The sequence below is a fragment of the Schistocerca piceifrons genome, chromosome 4 (genome assembly GCF_021461385.2).
Source record: "Schistocerca piceifrons isolate TAMUIC-IGC-003096 chromosome 4, iqSchPice1.1, whole genome shotgun sequence".
Taxonomy (NCBI): Eukaryota; Metazoa; Arthropoda; class Insecta; order Orthoptera; family Acrididae; genus Schistocerca; species Schistocerca piceifrons.
Genome location: NC_060141.1, coordinates 467,276,495 through 467,290,910, shown reverse-complemented (window position 1 = coordinate 467,290,910; position 14,416 = coordinate 467,276,495).

Here is a 14,416-nt window from a genome sequence, read left to right as displayed (position 1 = left end):
GATGGCGGGATGTTAAAAATATTAAAAATTATCGTAAAAACTTTTGAGCGTATGTGTAAACAGATTATATGAAAACGGTTTGATTTCTTTCTTTCTCTCTTTCCCTAATTCGAATATTTTCCGCAGTATTACGATTTGCAAACAGGAATTTCAATTTTTTCTTCGTACCTTATCATTTTTCTGACAGCAACTTGCACACAGTGTTCGTTGTCCAAACACAGTAGAGCTTACGACGTCACAGGTAAAGCTGTCCTTAGGTACAAGCAGGGTTGAGCACCACAGTGCTTCACTAGGAACTGTCCTCTTGTACCTTTGAACTGACTTGCCCAGCCAGTTAGAGGAGACCTATAGTTTAGCGTGGATACCGAATCAAAGTACAACTTGATTGCCGGCCGCGGTGGTCTCGCGGTTCTCGGCGCGCAGTCCGGAACCGTGCGACTGCTACGGTCGCAGGTTCGAATCCTGCCTCGCGCATGGATATGTGTGATGTCGTTAGGTTAGTTAGGTTTAAGAAGTTCTAGGGGACTGATGACCACAGCTGTTAAGTCCCATAGTGCTCAGAGCCATTTACAACTTGATTTTTTCATATGCGCAAATCATTACCAAACGGGAAAGTAGCGACTGATATCAAGAAACGTCGTAAGGATGCATAGGACTAAAGCGTGGTTATTTGGATTTGCTAACTGATGTTTATTCGTCGGACAACACTACAATGGCACACTTCACAAGAGATATGTTTAACCACTATCAAATGTGGGGACATGACACAGTGACTACATCTCTTAGAGCTTCTTGGTTTCAGGTAGTTGCGCAACCATTTTCCTTTCTGTTTAAAGTAATGACTCTCTTCACGCCACGACGAAATGCCAGGAAGTGAGCTTGCAGAACCTCGTCCACTTAGCGTCGTGCTGTTTCTGTAGGCGTTCCTCAGCTGAAATAATTGTTTCTTACAACTATACAAAAATACTCATGGATCGTCCGATTACGGCTTAGTAAAGAGTTTAATCGATATTTGAGGTGCATTATCACAGCACTTGCAGCGACCTATATGTTGGTCATTAAAACTGCAGCACCAGGAACAATGACACGTAATGAAATTTTACTTATTGTACGTTTGCGGTATAGTATGAAGAATACATGATTAAACTACCAAGTGATCTGGATTTCACACGGTGCGAAAAACAGTCCACAGAACTGTCACCTATGGCAGCAAAAACGACACTAACCTATCTGTCCATCGAATTGCGAAATGGGTACGTCGCTCCATATTACTTCAAAAGTATGCCACAGTTTTACTAGTGTAGAGGCTGGCAAGTGGTGGAGTGCCACTCCCTGGCGAAACCATGACTAGACGATTTCAGTGAGCAAGATATATGGAGAACTTGCTGACAGGACAACAGTCGAACGCCTTCTTGATCGATGTTTGTCACGACAGTACGTTCTACATGAGATCTTGCCTTACCTTTTAGAAAAGATAAACTGTGACCGATACCTCGAAGATAGAACACATGCATCGGCCTTCATGCGTCAGAAATACGACTGCTGCCCAAATTGAGTACAGAAACCACAGATGATAGTGCTGTTTAGCAAACGACAGCCTATAGCCTCACGCTACATTCTGAGCCCACATGGCGATGACGAATGCAATCTAGCAGTGTTCACATTCTGCTCGGAGCCTCCACATACGCGTATGTCCATCGCCATGGTGTGCACAGAACCAGCGCTTGTCTGGAAAGACGACGTAATGCCTGCCGTGCGGTTAAAGGCGCTTCAGTCTGCAACCGCGTGACCGCTACGGTCGCAAGTTCGAATCCTGCCTCGGGCATGGATGTGTGTCATGTCGTTAGGTTAGTTAGGTTTAATTAGTTCTAAGTTCTAGGCGACTGATGACCTCAGAAGTTAAGTCGCATAGTGCTCAGAGCCATTTGAACCATTTTGAACGTAATGCCTTTGCTGTGTACTGTTTTGTCACTAGGCGCATCACTATCGGTGTGCCTCTTCTTGCTGCCACTTCAAAGTAAGCCGCGACAATGGACGCCGTGCTGATAGTCCGTGGTGTTCAAGACTGTCCGTGTGGATACTTGTCTTGTTGCAAACAAGCCTCCCCCAGACTCGCTGTAAGTGACGTGGCTGTAACGTTACTGCACGGCCGAGTGAACAATAGACTGTCCTCTCTGATGCTAGTTGCGTAGCGGCCTTTGAGTTCTTTTTTTATTTATTTTCTTTATTTACTCGTGAAGTTCCGTAGGACCAAATTGAGGAGTAAATCTCCAAGGTTATGGAATGTGTCAGTACGTGAAATTACAACATTAACGTAATAACAGATAAAAATAAATGTTCATGAACCTTAAAAATGTCAGGCCATAAGTTTAAGTAAACGCTGTCAACAATACAATAAAAATCAACTTAATTTTTCAAGAAACTCCCTGACAGAATAGAAGGAGTGACCCATGAGGAAACTCTTCAGTTTCGATTTGAAAGCGCGTGGATTACTGCTAAGATTTTTGAATTCGAGTGGCAGCTTATTGTAAATGGATGCAGCAGTATAGTGCACACCTTTTTGCACAAGAGTTAAGGAAGTCTGATCCAACTACAGGTTTGATTTCTACCGAGTATTAACCGAGTGAAAGCTGCTTATTCTTGGGAATAAACTAATATTGGTAACAAGAAACGACAATAAGGAGTATACGTATTAAGAGGCCAATGTCAAAATACCAAGACTCGTGAACAGAGGTCGACAAGAGGTTCGTGAACTAACACCACTTATTCCCCGATTCCCCGAACGGCGCGTTTCTTCATCAAAAATATGCTTTTAGAATGAGAAGAGTTACCCCAGAATATGATACCATACGACAATAGCGAATGAAAATAAGCAAAGTAGACTAATTTTCGTGTCGAACGGTCATTAACTTCTGATGCCGTTCGAATAGTAAAAATGGCAGTATTAAGTATTTGAACAAGATCCTGAGCGTGGGCTTTCCACGATAGCTTACTATCTATCTGAACACCTATAAATTTGAACTGTTCAGTTTCACTAATCATATGCCCATTCTGTGAAATTAAAACGTCAGGTTTAGTTGAATTGTGTGTTAGAAACCGTAAAAACTGAGTCTTACTGTGATTTAGCATTAGTTTATTTTCTACAAGCCATGAACTGAGGTCATGTACTGCACTGTTTGAAACCGAGCTAATGTTGCACACAACATCCTTTACTACCAAGCTAATGTCATCAGCTAACAGAAATACATTAGAGTTACTTCTAATACTAGAGGGCATATCATTTATATAAATAACGAATAGGAGTGGCCCCAACACTGATCGCTGCCCCCCTCCCCTCCCCTCCCCCCCCCCTCCCCCACACTTGACAGTACCTCACTCAGACCCCATATTACAGCCGTTACCAACATTGTGAATAATGACCTTTTGCTGCCTGTTGCTAAAGTAAGAGGTGAACCAATTGTGAGCTACTCCCCGTATTCCGTAATGGTCCAACTTATGGAGCAATATTTTGTGATCAAATGCCTTAGTTAAATCAAAAAAATATGCCAAGCGTTCGAAACATTTTGTTTAACCCATCCAGTACCTCACAGAGAAAAGAGAATATAGCATTTTCAGTTGTTAAACCACTTCTCAAGCCGAACTGTACAAAAAAAATGGTTCAAATGTCTCTGAGCACTATGGGACTTAACATCTATGGTCATCAGTCCCCTAGAACTTAGAACTACCTAAACCTAACTAACCTAACAACAGCACACAACACCCAGCCATCACGAGGCAGAGAAAATCCCCGACCCCGCCGGGAATCGAACCCGGGAACCCGGGCGTGGGAAGCGAGAACGCTACCGCACGACCACTTTTTTTTTTTTTTTTTTTTTTTTATATTTTGTACCCGACCGAGACTCGAACTCGGGACCTTTGCCTTTCGCGGGCAAGTGCTCTACCATCTTTTTTTTTTTTTTTTTTCTGCTTACATGGCAGACGCTCTATCCATTTTTTTTTTTTTTTTTTTTTTTTTTTTTTTTTTTTTTTGTTTTTCCCTGGACCTCTTCCACTTCAGGCGTTGGCCCCTATCATCCATATCACCCCCAAAATCCTATCTAACCTAAAAAAAAAAAAAAAAAAAAAAAAAATCTGTTGCCACCGCCACTTTCACCCTAACTTAACCTACTTTTTTATTTATTTTTTCCATTATTTTTTTTTTTATAAATATATAAAGGAACTGAATAATTCTTCTTGCCGTGACAATCTGTCCAATACCCGTGAAACAGAAGAACACGAAATCAATCAAGCACTTCTGATTTGTTTTATGTTACGGCTTCTGGCAAAATTAGTTTTCCTGAGGCACTTTCACTTGCCGTACTATAAAAATAAGTAAATAAATAAATGCCAACTTAATTATAATGAAGCACAATTAGTATCGACTCGCTGTAGTGTTGTGCACCAACCAAAAATAAAATAAAATTTACCGCTTCATTATGGCAAAGTGTGAAGTAAGAAATTTTGAAACAAAGCTTTGTATTTCCGACTCGTTTTAAGGTTTTAGTGTTCTTCCATTATATACTGTATATACTCGTCTATACTCGCATGTGTATTCGTAACTGCAAAATATGCAAACTGGCCGATAATCCAAGCATAGCTATTGTGCTTTGTTGCAGGAAAGAAATGCCAGTCTGGTTGAAGTACATCTTTAAGTGTTATAGCAGAGTCTGTGGTTCTAGTAATTATTGCGAGTTTTTTTCTAGTCCAGTTCCATATGTAGTATTGGTCGCGGCAGATGAGAATGTGTGCCAAGGTATCTACAGTATGGCAATGACCGCAGTACGGACTCTGCTTCATTTTGATATTGTGCAACTTTTCACCTGTGGGGACCTTCTCGTTCACAATGTCATACCACGTGGACACTACTTTGGAGTGGAGGATGGGATTGTTAATGTTTTTCCAGACGTTACTCCAGTTGACCGCTGGATATTTCGCTTCAATTGGGTTTTGCCTATGGTGTCTCGTGAGGTGGTAATAGGTCCTTCTGGTGTTAAGCAGCTGTGAAGTATCTTGAATATAGCTCATTTCCAGGTAATAAGTCCGGACGTGATCGAGTTGAGCGCTGATGCGACCAACATCGACTGGGGCCTTTTTGCTCGTTGGGGCTAACCTGTTGAATAAAGTTTTCGTAATTGTCGGATGGGGTGACTGCAGTATTTTGCGGATTCGGTCCATATATAGGGCAGTGCATTGGTTCTTGATGTCTTTGACGCCCAACCCACCAGCGGCGTGGGTTAACACTATGGTTGGCATGGCGACTTTAAAGATGTTTCCGCTCCATATGAACCAATACGCTGCAGCTAAAAGCTTTTGCGCTGTATCCTTGGGTACTGGTAACACTGCTGCGATGTGGTATATTTTGCTTAGCGCATAGCTGTTAATCAATAGAGCTCTCTGTATCCGATTGAGCGTTCTAGTTTTGTGTTCACGGAGAGTAGCCCTGAATATATGTAGTTTATGGTCCCAGTTGGCTACTGTCATCTCTCTGGGGTTGGCCATTAGAATCATACCTAAGTGGTTCGTCTTCTCTGTTCTTTGTAGCCATGTTCTTTGAATGGTCTCCGTATGGGGTCCGACAGGTAAAATTTTCGATTTTTGTTCATTGAGTTTGGCTCCGGAAGAAGTGGCGTAAGCGTGGATTATTTGTTGAACGACTTCCATTTCTGAGTGCGTGTTAACTACTACACTGACGTCATCAGCATAAGCGTGACACACTGTTTTTGTACCCAACACCTGTAGACCTTGTAACCTGTGATGCAGGTTTAACAGTAACGGTTCTACGGCGATTGCGTATAGTGCCATAGAAAGGGGGCAGCCTTGTCTCACTGATTGCTTGATCGGGACTGGTGAACTTAGCTGACCGTTAATTTTGATTCGAGAGGAAGTGCCGACTATACATTTGCGTATGATCTGAATAAAATGAGCACTGAATCCCATCCGTTGCATTACAGTTAGTAGAAAGTGGTGGTTGATGCGGTCAAAAGCCTTATCGAAGTCTAAAAACATGAGACCAACATTGCATTTGCATAGCCACGACAAATATATTATGTCTCTATATTCACATAATGCATTCGACATTGATCTCCCTGGGACAGCACTCATTTGATAAGGGCCAAATACTTTCGGCAGTACCATCTTCAGTCTACAGTTTATGAGTCGGGTGAAGATTTTATAGTCGGAATTGAGGAGTGTTAGTGGTCGAAAATCCTTCAGCGTAGCGCTACGTGGTTTTTTGGGGATCAGTACAATCATTCCTTCGGTAAACTGAGATGGCATCTGCACGTCTCCCAATAATTCATTGCATATTTTGGTGAAATCCGGTCCTATGATGTGCCAAAAACAAGCATAAAATTCTATGGGTAGGCCATCTAAACCAGCAGATTTCTTTGTAGGCGAGTCTTTGATTATGGCACATACTTCTTTCTCAGTTATGTGGGCTACAAGGTCGGCGTTGTCAGTCGGATGGACCGTGGATTGAATGTTGGATAAAAGCGGCTCACTTGCCGTCGCGTCAGTCGCCGATGCGGAGTAAAAATCTGTATAATGTTGCACCACGTAGTTTTTTACTGTGACCTGTTGATCGTATTGGTTCCCCTGTTCATCACTGAGAGTGTGGATTAACTTTTGTTTACCTCTCTTGGCTTCCCGTATCACGTGATATACGGACGTATTCTCCTGCGTCAGTTCAATCGGGGGACGCGATCGAACTTTTTTCCCCTCTAGTGATTGTCGTACCAACGCCGTTATTCTTGCTTTAGTGCGTTTTATTCTAGAGCTGTTTGCTACTAATCCCATGGGGTCATCATATAGTTCGCGGAGGCAAAGAAAGTGATACTCCAAGGTGCGTTTTCGCCAGTACGCTTTCATGCGACCATATCGTGCGATGCATTTTTTTATCTGCGGTTTCGCAGACTGTAGCCACCACATGATGCGTGTTGGATATCTGGATTGCATCCGAAGACAACGCTGCCATGTAGCATGGACCTCCTGTTTCAGTACTGCGTCCTCCAAAAGTGACACGTTTAGCTGCCAGACGCCCCTTCCCAGGAATGTTTTTTGTTTAGTATGCTTCGCGGTTATATGAAATGCGCAGTGATCCGAGAAGTTAAGAGGCCAAATTTCACAGTCAGTTATATTATGGATAAAACCTTTCGTTACATACAGCCTGTCTAGTCTGCTTGCCGAAGTACTGGATACGTACGTGTATCCTCGGGTGTGCGGGCGAAGGTGGCACCAAGCATCTATCATATCTAGCCCGTTAATTAACAGCAACAGCTCCTCACAAAAGTTGAAGTTCGGGATTTGATCTTCTGGACGCAATACGCAGTTAAAATCTCCACCCAAAATTATGTGCAGTCGAGGATCCGTTATTAATGGGACAATTTCGTCCCGGAACAGGTTGCCCCTTGCTCGTTTTCCGCTGGATCCAGAGGGAGCATATATATTAACAAGAAGCAGATCATATATTTGTGCAGTTATGCCTCGTCCAGATTCAAGTAATGCTTTTGCTGTACATGGTATGCCGTGTTTGAACAGTATTCCTGTTCCACATTCATTGCCTATGTTTAAGATCGCCTCATATCCATACACATCCGCTATTTTGGTCGTAACTACCTCTTGTAACATCGCTATGTCAATGTCGGTGGCATATAAGTAGTCCTTCACAGATTGTAACTTTACGTCCGAAACTATTCGGTTTACATTGAGAGTGGCGATTTTATACGCCTGCGTCATTCGCTAGTCCAACTAAGCGCATTCAGTGTCGTCAGACCATGCTGTCCCCGTATCAGTTCCGCAGCGGTCAACAGTGTCCATTGGTTCTTCAATTGGAGGGGCGAGGTTCATCTGTACGTCCTCATTCGGGTTGGGGATGTCTGGTTTTCCGATGTCTGCCACGCCTTGCTTTCCGCTTCGATCTGTTTTAAGAATTTTTTTGGTACGGGAGAGTTTTTTCTCCAGTTCTTGGATCTCTTCAGGGCTCTGTTTTCGTGTTTGCCGTTTAGGTTTCACCGGCTGCTGTCTGATGTTGTCTTCCTCAGCATTCTTCAAATCTTCTAAGCGGGTGGTGTTTCGAGCTAAATTGTCGACCGTGCTCTTGGTGGATGATGGGGTCAATAGAGAAATCGGTTCACTATGAGGTTGCTCATTCCGGGATGGTTCTTGCATGTCATTCTCAACAGCGGAGGAATCGGGTAATTTGCTGTGGCTCCCAATATCTTTCGGTGTCTGTTGTGTTGAAACCGTTACAGCTGTCACGATTTCCTTAGGTTCGGGTGGTCTAGCTTCTGTCGTGTCAGTGGTGGCAATCTGGGCTTCTTCTCGGGTTGGATGGTTCTCCGTGTTCACATCAGGGCTTGGGGTCAGGACTTGGCCGCGGGCTGCCGTAGCGTAAGTCGCTGGCAGCGCAGTCATAGCCGGCGGTCGCGGCGCCTCGCCAGCCGGCAGCTGCGCCACTCGCCGCTGTAAACACTCCGCACGGACGTGGCCGGGAGAGTTGCACGCCGCGCACGTCCTCGGCTTGCCGTCGTATACGACGATACCTCGGTATCCACAGACGCTGATGTATGACGGTACATGTTTGTGCAAATCGACCTTTAATTGCCTCACTCCGTTGAGAACTTGGAATTTGCGCGCGTTGGACCACCGTTCGGCAACATTGCTGAGAACTTTACCGTACGGCGCTATCACTGCGTTTATTTGTTCCGCCGGTACTTCGAATGGTAGTTCGAATATCCTGATAGTTCGTATTCCAAACCCTGCATGCGTTACGGTGACTTCGCCTACGTTTCCATCACAATGTTTAAATTTCATAATTCCTCCGCAAGACTCAACTATTTTGTCACATAAGTTAGCATTCCTCAATTTCACAAATACAACGCTGCTCACTATCGAAAGATGCATTCCAATGACATCCTCTGAATCAACTTTCACTTCGTATTCCAACCAATCTTCGATTTCGTGTAGTTTAGGTCGGGCGTAATTACGATCAAACGAGAATTTCAAAGTATCTTGTCTGTTCAAGTGGGCCATCACGGATTCATATTTCAAATTTCAATATGCGTAGAAGTTCTGCAACGATGCAAGAAGCACTTCGACTTACCACGCCGAAGCACAGCAGACCGCGGCGCACGAAACTCAGCACACGTCCGCACAGCACGGCTGACGCGGCGAGACTGCCACGAGATGCGTGCTCGAACTGTACATCTGATAGCAAATCGTGTAATATAAAATGATCAGTTATCCTTAATACATAGCTTTTTCAATAACTTTTGCAAACACTGATGGCGTAGAAATAGATCTAAAATTATGTTCATTATCCCTTTTCTCCCTTTTTATAAAGCGGCTTTACTACTGAGTACTTTAATCGCTCAGGAAACACCATTCCTAAAGGAAAAATTACAAATATGGCTAAATACAGGGCTAACATGTTTAGGTTTATTACGCAAGTCCTAAACACATCGAATTCACATCCGTATGACAGTCATGGACTGCCAACCACAGGAACAGCATTGTCGCGAGGTGACAAATCCCAGTTTCCATATGCCACGATCTTACGCCTACTGAACTCCAACACATACTGGTTAATGCCTCTACTTCCTATACGAGTCATAACACGACTTTTGGACAAATAACATTCAAATGTGATTTATGAATAAGAAATTCGCTTCTTAATATTTCTTTATATACAGAATGTGGTATCGTACCCTGTCGATACCACAAAGGACCAATCGTTCCAGATACAGCGACTGACACTAGAGGTCCCGCTTTTATCCCACAGCGGCAGCAACAAGGACGGCCATCGCGTGACCCCCGACCCCGCGAGTGCCACGCCCCCTGAACCAAGGCGCCACCGGCACCACGTATCACGTGTTTAAAGAGGCCGCCGGACCGCTGCTCTGTCCAGTTCAATAGCTCCAGTCTGGCAGCAGTCGAGCATCGACGTAGCTGCAGTCGCAGCTTTCACTACAAATGTAGGGCAACAGAACTGGCCTCAAGACTTGAGTTACGTATAATTGGATTGCAAACCGGACGTGAATTGTGAACTGTTAAAGTGTTTAACTGGTCCCGGCATTGCCCAAGGACTTGTAAAAGAATTTCGACGAGTATTCATTGTACTAAGTTGAGTGTAATACTTCTCATAGTGGTTGTGTTCTCTCATTCTTTTGATTTATGTCTCAGGAATCCAAGCACTGTCCCGACGGGACACAACATAATTTTGGCGACGGGAGTTTACATGATCAATTCACAACATGTAGAATTACTTACCTCACAAAAATCTTCATTACTCAAACTACTGCAATACAGCGAGCGCTAATACTGCCAGCTAAATAAAAGATTCTAACTACTGATAGGCATAGTTAGCAAATGAAAGATTTTGATAAAGAACAAACAATGTATTTACCTTAATAGTGTTCAAGTTCATGACATCCAGTCTTACAAATTTACTGTCTCTGATGGACACACGTCCAGATCATCCGCTCTCAAAACTCCGCCAACTCTCTCCCCACATCCACCACTGCTGGCGGCTCACCTCCAACTGCGCAACGCTACGCGCTGTTAACATCCAGCTGCCCAACACTACAATAGCAAACAACAATGCAAACCAGCCACAGAGCGCTACGTGGCGTTACCAATAAAAAAACATAAACAGCCTACTTACAAGTCTTACGGGACCAAACTGCTGAGGTCATCGGTCCCTAACCTTACACACTACTTAATCTAACAAACTAACTTACACTAAGTACGACACACACACCCATGCCCGAGGGAGGACTCGAACCTCCGACGGGGGGAGCCGCGCCGACCGTGACAAGACTCCTGAGACCGCGCAGCTACCTCGCGCGGCCAGATGGTCAAGAGGAAGTGGCTTAGGCATACCTAGAGTGGATTGGAAGGTACAGAGCTGGATTTGGTCGCGACATAGAAAGGGCTGCTGGATAGAAAGAATGCAAGAAGGAAGACATAATTAACTGTGGTGTACAGATCTTGAGCTGAGACTGAAGTGCCATAGATGGCCACAAGGTTTACTAGATTAAGGAATAAAAATGGTGGATTTGCGGTTGTTACTATGGTGGGATAGGAAACTGGTAAGCTGGCCTGGGAGGCGGAGTGGTTCTAGGCGCTACAGTTTGGAACCACGCGATCACTACAGTCGCAGGTTCGAAACCTGCCTCGGGCATGGATGTGTGTGGTGTCATTAGGTTAATTAGGTTTAAGTAGTCCTAAGTCTAGGGGACTGATGACCTCAGCAGTTGAGTCCCATAGTGCTCAGAGCCATTTGAACCATTTGAATTTTTGGAGGGAAGTAGACGTTCTTTTCGTGAAACACTGTTGAGAAATTTTACATACCTGTCACCAACATAATCTTTCGTAATGACCGCGAAGACAATATAAGAGAAATCGTGGCTCATACTGAAGCATATAGCTGCTTTTGCGAGTGGAAAACGAAACGGAAGGATCTGTAGTGCTGCAAGGTACCCTCCTCAACGCCCGAGATGGTGGCTTGCGATGTATGTAAGCAGATGTAGGTGAGACGCTTTAGCCACTAGATGCGTCATATGACGAATCAAAGAGTACGTGCCGTCACTACGAGACCTATCAAATGACTAATCAATTGAATAGTAGTCGGCCTCTGTGGCCGAGCGGTTCTAGGCGCTTCAGTCCGGAACCACGCGACCACTACGGTCGCAGGTACGAATGCTGCTTCGGGCATGGATGTGTGTGATGTCCTTAGGTTAGTTAGGTTTAAGTAGTTCTATGTCTAGGGGACTGATGACAGATGTTAAGTCCCATAGTGCTCAGAGCCATTTTGAACTGACTGAAGCGTATCCTCACTACGAGATCTCATGAAAGCGTGACATCACTACGAGAAGAAATAAAAATGTTAAGCTATTCGCTATTATCAACGAAGCGCTCTAAAATGTAACCTAGCCAATCAAAGTTTCAGTTCCTTCCTCCTTTTTCTCTTCACTTTCTGAAGACGTGTTGTGAGTGAAGTAATACACTATCTGATCAAAAGCATACGGACACTATTTGGTATGTGTCCATCCTTCGTCTTTCTGACGGTTTGAACTTTCTGCTGGGGATACTTTTAGGGTGATGTCTGAGTGGCTGTGGAGGAACGACAGCCCATTTTCCCTGAGAGCCGCAAAGAGAGAAATTGGTGTTGTCTGACACTGTCAACGTTATCCCAAAGATGTTCCGTTGGATTCAGGGCGGGATCCTGGCAGGCCAGTCCACTCCAGGAATGTTATTGTCAGCAAACCATTGCCTCACAGATACTCCTTTATCACAGAATGCATTGTCAGACTGACACAAGCATCATATCTGAACTGTTCCTCTACTGTTCGCTGGGTACAATACTGTAAATTTCTACATATATTATCGCACCTACGACTTTCGTAAGTAAGGGGACAACACCCTAATCACGAAAATCATTCCCATACAGTAACACCACCACTTGGTTATATCATGATCGCAGGTAACACTTTCATCGGACTGGCATAGGGTACAGCGCGATTCATCACTCCAAATAACTCGTTTCCAGTCATCCACTGTCCATTGTTTGGCTCTTTAGGTCACATTAAGTGTCATATAGCATTACTACAGATATGTGTGGCTTATGACGAGTTTCTCGACCATTGTCCCTGAACTTCGCAAGTCATACACGCAATCACTGTGCTAGAAGGACTGCTGGAAGCACTTTGCAACTCACAAGCGATTACCTCCGTTGATCTCGTGCCACCCTCCGCAACGCTCGACGGTCTCTGTTTGCCAGTACATGAGTCCTGGTTCAGCTGTGTTTGATTCTTTTGGGTTTCCACTTCAGAATCACATCACCAAAGTACGACGTGAGCAGCTTGAGAAAGGTTGAAATCTCCCCGATCGATTTTTTTGCTCAGGTGACATCCAGTGACTAATCTACATTCGAAGTCGTTTGAGCACTACCGACCGACCCAATCTGCTGTTGTCGCTTCTAGATTAGATTAGATTAGATTAATACTAGTTCCATGGATCATGAATACGATATTTCGTAATGATGTGGAACGAATCAAATTTTCCAATACATGACATAATTAAGTTAATTTAACAACTTTTTTATTTTCATTTTTTTAATTTTTTTTGTTTGGTTTTTTTTCTGTACTCCCCACTTCCTTTTATACTGGTGGGTGTGCCTCTCTTGGTACTTAGAGGCGCCCGGATACTTTTGATCAAATAGCGTATAGAAACAAACCTTTATTGAAATTATCAAGTCCAATCATATTTCTGTCTAATATTCTTCTGTTTCTAGATTGTCAAGTGATAATGAAATGAAACACTAAAATTATAGCTAGGATAGATCGTACGAAAGCGTAATGACACAATCCCAATAATAAAATAGAAAAAAATGGTGTTTGAACCACTAATAATATGGGAAAGCATTTTTTCTATTGTAGACAAAAGCTACACTACTGGGCATTAAAATTGCTACACTACGAAAATGACGAGCTACAGACGCGAAATTTAACCGACAGGAAGAGGATGCTGTGGTATGCAAATGATTAGCTTTTCAGAGCATTCACACAAGGTTGGCGCCGGTGGCGTCACCTACAACGTGCTGACATGAGGAAAGTTTACAACCGATTTGTCATACACAAACAGCAGTTGACCGGCGTTGCCTGGTGAAACGTTGCTGTGATGCCTCGTGGAAGGAGGAGAAATGCGTACCATCACGTTTCCGACTTAGAAAAAGGTCGGATAGTAGCCTATCGCGATTGCGGTTTATCGTATCGCGACAATGCTGCTCGCGTTGGTCGAGATCAAATGACTGTTAGCAGAATATGGAATCGGTGGGTCCAGGAGGGTAATACGGAACGCCGTGCTGGATCCCAACGACCTCGTATCACTAGCAGTCGAGATGACAGGCATCTTATCCGCATGGCTGTAATGAGTCGTGCAGCCACGTCTCGATCCCTGAGTCAACAGATGGGGACGTCTGCAAGACAACAACCATCTGCACGAACAGTTCGACGACGTTTGCAGCAGCATGGCTATCAGCTCGGAGACCACGGCTGGGGTTATCCTCGAAGCTGCATCACAGACAGGAGCGCCTGCGATGGTGTACTCGACGACGAACCTGGGTGCACGAATGGCAAAACGTCATTTTTTTGGATGAATCCAGATTCTGTTTACAGCATCATGATGGTCGCATCCGTGTTTGGTGACATCGCAGTGAACGCACATTGGAAGCGTGTATTCGTCGTCGCCATACTGGCGTATCACCCGGCGTGATGCTTTGGGGTGCCATTGGTTACACGTCTCGGTCACCTCTTGCTCGCATTGACGGCACTTTGAACGGTGGACGTTACGTTTCAGATGCGTTACGACCCGTGGTCCT